Source organism: Quercus lobata, chromosome 4, assembly GCF_001633185.2.
Source record: "Quercus lobata isolate SW786 chromosome 4, ValleyOak3.0 Primary Assembly, whole genome shotgun sequence".
NCBI classification, from domain to species: Eukaryota; Viridiplantae; Streptophyta; class Magnoliopsida; order Fagales; family Fagaceae; genus Quercus; species Quercus lobata.
In genome coordinates, this window is record NC_044907.1 from 78,744,555 (window position 1) to 78,752,193 (window position 7,639).

At 32.2% G+C, this 7,639-nt stretch overlaps 1 long non-coding RNA gene across 1 annotated transcript; it reads right to left on the reverse strand.

Moving 5' to 3' along the window:
* Positions 1-3,081: 3,081 nt before the first annotated feature.
* LOC115984140 lies at positions 3,082-7,413 on the reverse strand. The gene is made up of 3 exons (XR_004090407.1): positions 7,162-7,413; positions 5,409-5,513; positions 3,082-4,458 (listed from the first exon to the last, which is right to left on the reverse strand). It is a non-coding gene; the product is annotated as an uncharacterized LOC115984140 (long non-coding RNA).
* Between the last annotated feature and the right edge of the window lie 226 nt (positions 7,414-7,639).

Below are 7,639 nucleotides of genomic sequence, written 5' to 3' on the forward strand. Positions count from 1 at the left end.
TATACTTTCTCCAACCTTTCTCTTTCTCTTTACATTTTCATCTCCTCACCACCCTCTGTCTTAATATCACTCTTCATCTTTCCCTTTATTTTGTTTCTTCTTATTGTTATCCTTTTAGTATAAATTTGGCATTCTCTTTTCCATTATATGCATAATTTTTCTTCACAAAAAAAATTATTTCTCTCTCTTTCTCTCTCAATTTTTGGTGATATATATATATAATTTGCATCTCTACTTTAGGTTGAGAAATTTTTGTATTTTTTAGAACTCTACTTTAGGTTGATCCAATTTAATTGTGTTTTAAGTTTTGTTTTTGGTTGTTAAATTTTATCATATTGCATTGTAAAGAATTAAAGATAGTATATAAGAATGTAATATTTTAATATTACATAATATGATTTAAATAATTTGGTATTTATTTAGAGATAATTAATTTGGCATTTATTGTTATATCTTTTATTTTTATTTTTTTCTTCTCATATTATTTTATTCAACATTATTATTATTATTATTATTATTGTTGTTGTTGTTGAATTAATATATTAGATTCTATATTTTTTAAAAGTCAATATATTAACTTGAAAGAAAATAAAAAACCAACTATTAACCAATAATAACTAAAACAATAATATTATCATGCGCAACGCGCGGGTCTACGACTAGTTTTTAGTAATAAACAATAAAATAGTGTAGTGATATGAAAACTAATAGAGAGTTTAGAGATACTGGTCACAACTTTCACCATAATTTTAAGATTTTATTTTATTGTTATTATTGTTGAAGATAAGATGGACAATTGTGAGTGGTGAAAAACTCAATAGTGAATTCATATATAAATGATAAGGGAAATCACAAAAAAAATCTAAACTAATAATACTTACTACTTCATTATTGTGATAAAGAGTTATGAAATATAAAAAATACTAGTGGCCAGTAATTTCTATTTTTCTTTTTCTTTTATTCCCTTGAAAAAGGTGGGGGCAAGAAGTGGTTTAGGCCTTGGTCCACTAGTCCAGAGGAAGAGTCCACTTGTTTTGATTCTTTGCCACAATGAAAGTGAGAGTGACAGATATGAGATACCCTATATCCATATAAAATAATTATTACAAAAGTCATTACTCAACATTTGTGATTAAGGGTGTGTATAGATACCGCTTATTATTGAAAATTGAAAATATTATAATAAAATAATTTTTAAATGTGTGAATAGTATTGTGAGACTCAATTTTAAAGTTATTTTTATTAAAAAAAATAATTTATGGATCTCGTAAATAGTACACAGAACCCACTAAAACGCAGACGCCACATATTAGTAAGTGTTTCATTGCAATCCAAACACTCACGAAACACTCACTAAGGTTTGGTCTATAAAGAAGAAAGGAAAAGTCTTTCCCCTCTGAAACTTTGAAAAATACATCCATTCTTTCTCATTCCCTTTTCATTTTTTTCTGCTATGGTGGATCAAATATGTGAGTGAGACCTTGAACGATGAGAAATTCTTCCTAACTGAACTAATCAAGAAAATTAAAAACTTGAAAAAAAAAAAAAACAAACAAAACAAAACAAAAAAAAAATAGTTGCTTTGTTTCGTACATGAATCCACATGCATACAATGTATTGCGTTGGTAGGGTGTTTAACCATCTTTAGGCCTTAAATTTTTTTTTTTTCGAAATTTGTTCACAATTGGTAATTTTGTTAACAAAAATACTTGTTACACAATTGGTGCACTAGTTATGACCTATGAAACAACATATTAATGAATCTGCTAAGTCAACACAAGAAGGAGGTGTTGGTTGGTTCCCAATTATATCCAGTTGAAACAAATTCCAAAACCTTGCAAGCGTTTTTTCTTGCAAGCGTAGGCAGGTGTTGAAGGTGATGGTGAAACGTGGAAGCTATTCTTGGTAAAAAAAAATTTCTTTTTGGCTGCATAAAAAAAAAAAAAAAAAATTTACTTTTCACCTTGACGAGTTAAACTCCTGTGCTAAATGACACCACTACAAAAAAAGAGGGCTATAGCCGCATTTGCAAAACGCAGCTATAGCTGCGTTTCCAAACACAGCCTATACGGCGAGGCTATAGCCCCCTGCGGGGACCTAGAGCTACGTTTCTAAAAACACGGCTCTAGATAGTTCTATAGCCGCGTTTATTTTGCCCTGTAGCTGCGTTTTTCCACACCCATAGGTTTGGGACCTATAGCTGTGTTTTGTAGAAAACGCGGCTATAGGCCCGATTTTGGCTGCGTTTCAAACGCAGCTATAGCCTGTACCTATAGCTACGTTTTTAAAATGCGGCTGTAAGCTCAAACCTGTAGCTGTTTTTTTTAAAGCACGGCTATAGACCATCTTTGGGCTGCGTTTAGAAACGCGGCTAAAGCCCCCTGCATTGGTTTGTCCATAGCTACATTTTTAAAAACGCGGCTAATAGGTCCTTTTTTTTTTTTCCTACTAAATACAATTCCTGCCCAAATAATTTACAATTCTGTAAGCACTCAACAATTGCCAAAAACCCAACAAGTTCCCAACCAATTACTAGCAAACAAAACAAAACAAGTTCAACAATTACATTTTTTGCAAATGTGATGGAGAATCACTGTCCATGGCATTCCACAAAATACGCAGAATAAAACAATGAAATAGCATCTCAAGATACATGCTGAAATGAGTAGCATCCTATGGAGATAGAATATCTACAATAAACTACCTTGCAGAAATTCAGTAACTCACAAATATCCAATCTTCAGCTCATGGATTTCTAAGAGCTACCAACCGCTTCTCAAGCTCATCAACTCCCGAACTACATGGGCCAAAATTCCATGGTTGATCAAAAACAGGAAAGAGTAGAGAATTTTATTTTATTTTTTGAATAGCAAGGAAAGAGTAGAGAAAATGAACATAGTTCTGGATTTGCAAATGAAATTCCCTGTCCGCCCACCCCAAAATGAAGATACAATTTATTGCATAAAACTAATAGACAATTATTTTGGTAGACATGCAATGCTATGCTATTTATATTCCATGCTATGCTTGATATTTGAAATTGTATAGAACATGAAACAAATTGAAGTATGATATTTGATATTTATGTTATTGTTATGAACTTATTCAATTTATGGATAAACTATGATAAAGGCTAATCTTATTAAGACAATAAACCCGTTGTTACGCTTCCACATCAAAGTAAGATATAGTACTTAATTTTTTTTCTTTCATTTTATGCCTATTGGTGTTCCAAAAGTACCTTTTCGAAGTCCTGGAGAGGAAGATGCATCGTGGGTTGACATATAGTGCGACTTGTCAGATATATTGGGTCACATGGAATTTCCCCATTCTCTCCCCTGATCGAGATATCCCCTCTTTCGCCCAAAAAAGATTGATTGAATTATCAAAAGTTTGGAGCGTGAAATACAATTTCATCCTATTTATTTTTTGTAGGGGTATCAGATTAATATTATCAATTAGAATAATTTATGGTTGGCTCGACTGGACCAAAAAAATGAAGTATCCAGGCTCCGTTTAGAAAAAACCCAATTGGTAATATATCTAAGATTACTACTTTTATAATATTCTATTTATAAACAGGAGCGATCTCAAACTGTTTAATCAATCGAGTAATATAATGAATACATTTAATATAATGAATACATTGAATATTTAGTGGAAGACATGAAATAAATGAAATTGAAAAATAAAAAAAAGCCATAGCAAAAAGACGTGGTATTGGGACATTTGCCCTATATGTGCAAATAAAAATCGGGCCTATCTTTACTCGGAGTAGAGCATAAACCTAAAAAAAATTGAAAAAGCCTATTCAGGAACAAGAAAATGGCATCATTATTTGGATTCGATCTCGATGAAACAATACATCAATGAGAAGTTCATTCGATAAGTTTAGTAAATTATTTATATATATATTTTATTTATATATAGGTAAAGTAAACAGGCCAAAACAAATCCTTCTTGAAAAATGGAAGAAAAAAAGCCCTTTGTTAGAAGTTAGAAAGAGCCCCCTATGAAAATAAAAAAGAATGAGGGCTGCAATCTACACATTGATTCTTTTTTTTTTTTTGCGCGATTTTTGGTAAACCGTATGCATCAAAAGGTGCGCGTACGGTTCCTAAGGATACAATTATATCCTAATCAACCGACTTTATCGAGCAAGATTACTTTTTTTAGGCCAAGAGGTTGATAGCGATCTCTCGAATCAAATTATTGGTCTTATGGTATATCTCAGTCTAGAGGATGATAGCAAAGATCTGTATTTGTTTATAAACTCTCCCGGGGGGTGGGTAATACCCGGAGTGGCTATTTATGATACTATGCAATTTGTACAACCAGATGTACAGACAATATGCATGGGATTGGCCGCTTCAATAGGATCTTTTCTTCTGGTCGGAGGAGAAATTACCAAACGTCTAGCATTCCCTCATGCTCGGCGCGGTGGTCCATATATAAAAGCTACACAATAAAACTATAAAATGTGAAAAATAATGCCTAATCTGAGTTGTAATGCATAGAGCTCAAGCAGTGTACTGTAGACAGCATATCATCCCAAGACATACACATTTTTCAATAGAAAATTGCTAAATCAAGCAAGTAATTGAATCACAAAATCCAGCTAGTGATTCTCCAGTCAGTTGACTCTAACAGTGATAATTAAAACACAAATGTTGCCATGTCATGAAATCAGTGCTGTAGAGAAAATAAATTAAATAAATAAAAGTTGTTGTAAAAAGTGACACAATAAATGCTAGAGCTAGAGGTTTTATTTTATTTTATTTTTTTCTTCAGCATAAGCATTCAAGGATGATAATTGAGTTTCCTCTACCACACAATCATAAAAAATTTGAAGAAAGACTCCAGATTCATATTAGTTGGTTGGTGTGTAGGCCAGGCTAGGCCAGGCCATCCATGGAATTATGAAATTCAAATGAACGTGGCTTTTTCTTTTCCTAAAATTTTTATGTGCCAACTGCCAACATATGTGATTTTGTCACTAATAAATTAATGAGAGCATCCGGCAGTCATATCATCCCCCCTAATAATTAATGAGTATTATTATATTTCATTACAAATTTAAAAAGTAGGGATTTTTTTGAGTAATGACCTTCCTCACTTTACCCAAGTTGCTGTACCGGTATCTGTAAAGATTGGAGTAGGGAGACCTTTCACAATATTTTTTCTAATAATTATTGAACAAAAAAATTGTCTTGTGTTTGGGGAATCTTAAAACTTCACAGCCATTGATAAGAAGGGGGTGTATTTTGTCAAAAGACTATATCAAATACTATATGATATACCTTTTTTTTTTCAATAAAAAAGAAAAAAGGAAAAAGAAAATGAGACAAATTATTATTTTAAAATGTCGAGTTCATGGAAATTAATTTATAAATTTTTAAAGAAATTACCTGAAGAAGATATGTAAGCTTTGAGTTTCTAAAGGGTATGTGGTCCTCCTTCTTTGCCAATGCAAATATAACATCACTTAGGGATGATAAACTTTTATTAATGGCCTGTTATAATTGCAAAACATAAATAAATATCAGAAAATTCCACAAAATGAATTGCAGAAAAGAAATAGAATCAAAATAGTTTTACCAAAATACTTGAGTTTCTTTAAAATTTAGTTTAAAGTTTTTTAATAAAAAAAATATCAATTTTATTCCTCGAGTGTGACTAATAAAACCTGACACCCCATTTTTTAAAGCCAATTTGAATCAACCACGTATTTGAGGATCTAAAATCAAACTAACAAGATATTGAAGAGGCCAAAATCAAAACAAAAAGTCAAAAACTATAAATTGAAAAAAATAATAAAAAAAAATATTTAAAGAACCATCATTGAACTACTTAGAATTCCTTTTTATTCGACCTACAAACATAAAATAACACAAAAAAATACCATTATTACTAAAAAGATTAAACTCTAATCAGAGTCCAAATCTAAACATTTTAATTAGAATTCAAAATCTCTTTCAAAAAAATCAGAATTCAAAAGATTTGAGAAATCAAACTTAAGCTACTAATAAATTTCAAGAACATAAGTAATTACCCACCAAATAATCAATCAAAGGTATGATTTTTACCCAAATAATCAAAAACCCAGAGAAGATTAGAGGGCATGAATTAAAATCAATAATAATCAGCTAAAAAGAGAAAGAAAGAAAAAATTTACATCAAGCAGAAAAATATGAAAGTACGAAATTCCACCTTTTCACAATTCCCTTTGATTGTTCATATTCATTGATCCTTTCCTTCACCAGAAAATTAAAGGACACAAAAATATACACAAACTTGTGGATTCCATTCAAATTAGAATACAGTTACACAATTAGTCCATTACAAATAGAAACTACAAATCAAAAACAAAAATCATGATATTTCTCTAAACTATATTCGTTTTTTTTTTTTAGCAATTCTGTTTATTGGTATTAGTAATATCCATCCCTTACATAAAAAACCAGCAGGGGATCAAATTATGGAGTTCCATTTGCTCTAAGAACTGGCTTCATGTTCAAACCTATTAGATTCACGTATATTCTTGGGCCACGGTATCAGAAGAAAATTTGAAAAAATCAAAAATTAAAATTTACCTTTATGCATCGTGTTAGCATGGCATTATAGTTCCATCTAATAGCAACTGATATTTTAACTTTGATTAAAAATTGATTGCTTACACAGACATTTTCTGCTTTACACAGCAAATTATAGTGGTCTGAAGACCCCTAAACATTTTACATTTTACCTTCTCTTAAAATATCTACCCTATACCAAAAATGTAGGAGCAAACTTAATGTGGCTGTAATCACGTTTAAAACAAATCTACAATGATATATATTCCATTAGAAAGATTAGAATAGTATAAAGGATTGATGTGTTTGAACCACAAAGGAGCTCAAAAAAAAAACTGTAACTATGGCAAGCTTTACTTCTTGCAAACCCATTTTCACAGCCTTCGCAATACGAAACAATAAAGCCCAAATCCCAAATCAAAAACACACAAACAGAGCACACATTACACTCATTCACATCTACATACATACATGGCCACATACCCAGAAGAATAGCAATACCCAAACTCATGGCCAAACAACCATAAACACACGCACACACGCAACACAACCGAGAGAGAGATCGCAAAAGGAAAAGAGAGGTTCTGACCTATGATGGCTGAGAGAAAGAGATTCTCGGCGGCGGCGGTGGCGTCGATCAAAGGCGGCGATGGCGGCGTGGTGTTGAGAGTGATAGAGAGCGAGGGTTTGTTTGAGAGTGAGAGTGATAGATCGATCTGAATAGGGATTAGGGATTATATATATACCAAGGCCTAAAGCTACGTTTTTACATATAAACGCAGCTCTAGGTGCTTCTATGGCCGTGTTTGCCAAACGCGGCTTTAGGTATTTCTATGGTCGTGTTTGCCAAACATAGCTTTCGGACAAAGCCTAGAGCTGCGTTTTTACTCACAAACGCAGCTCCAAACGCCCCATAAAGCCATGTTTTCCAAATGTGGATTTAGGACTTTTTTTTTTTTTAAAAGAAATCTCCTAAATGGGTCTATAGCCGCATTTTAAAAACGCGACTATAGCCCTTCTCACATAAATGCAGCTGGAACATCACTAAATGCGGCTCGGTGGAGCTG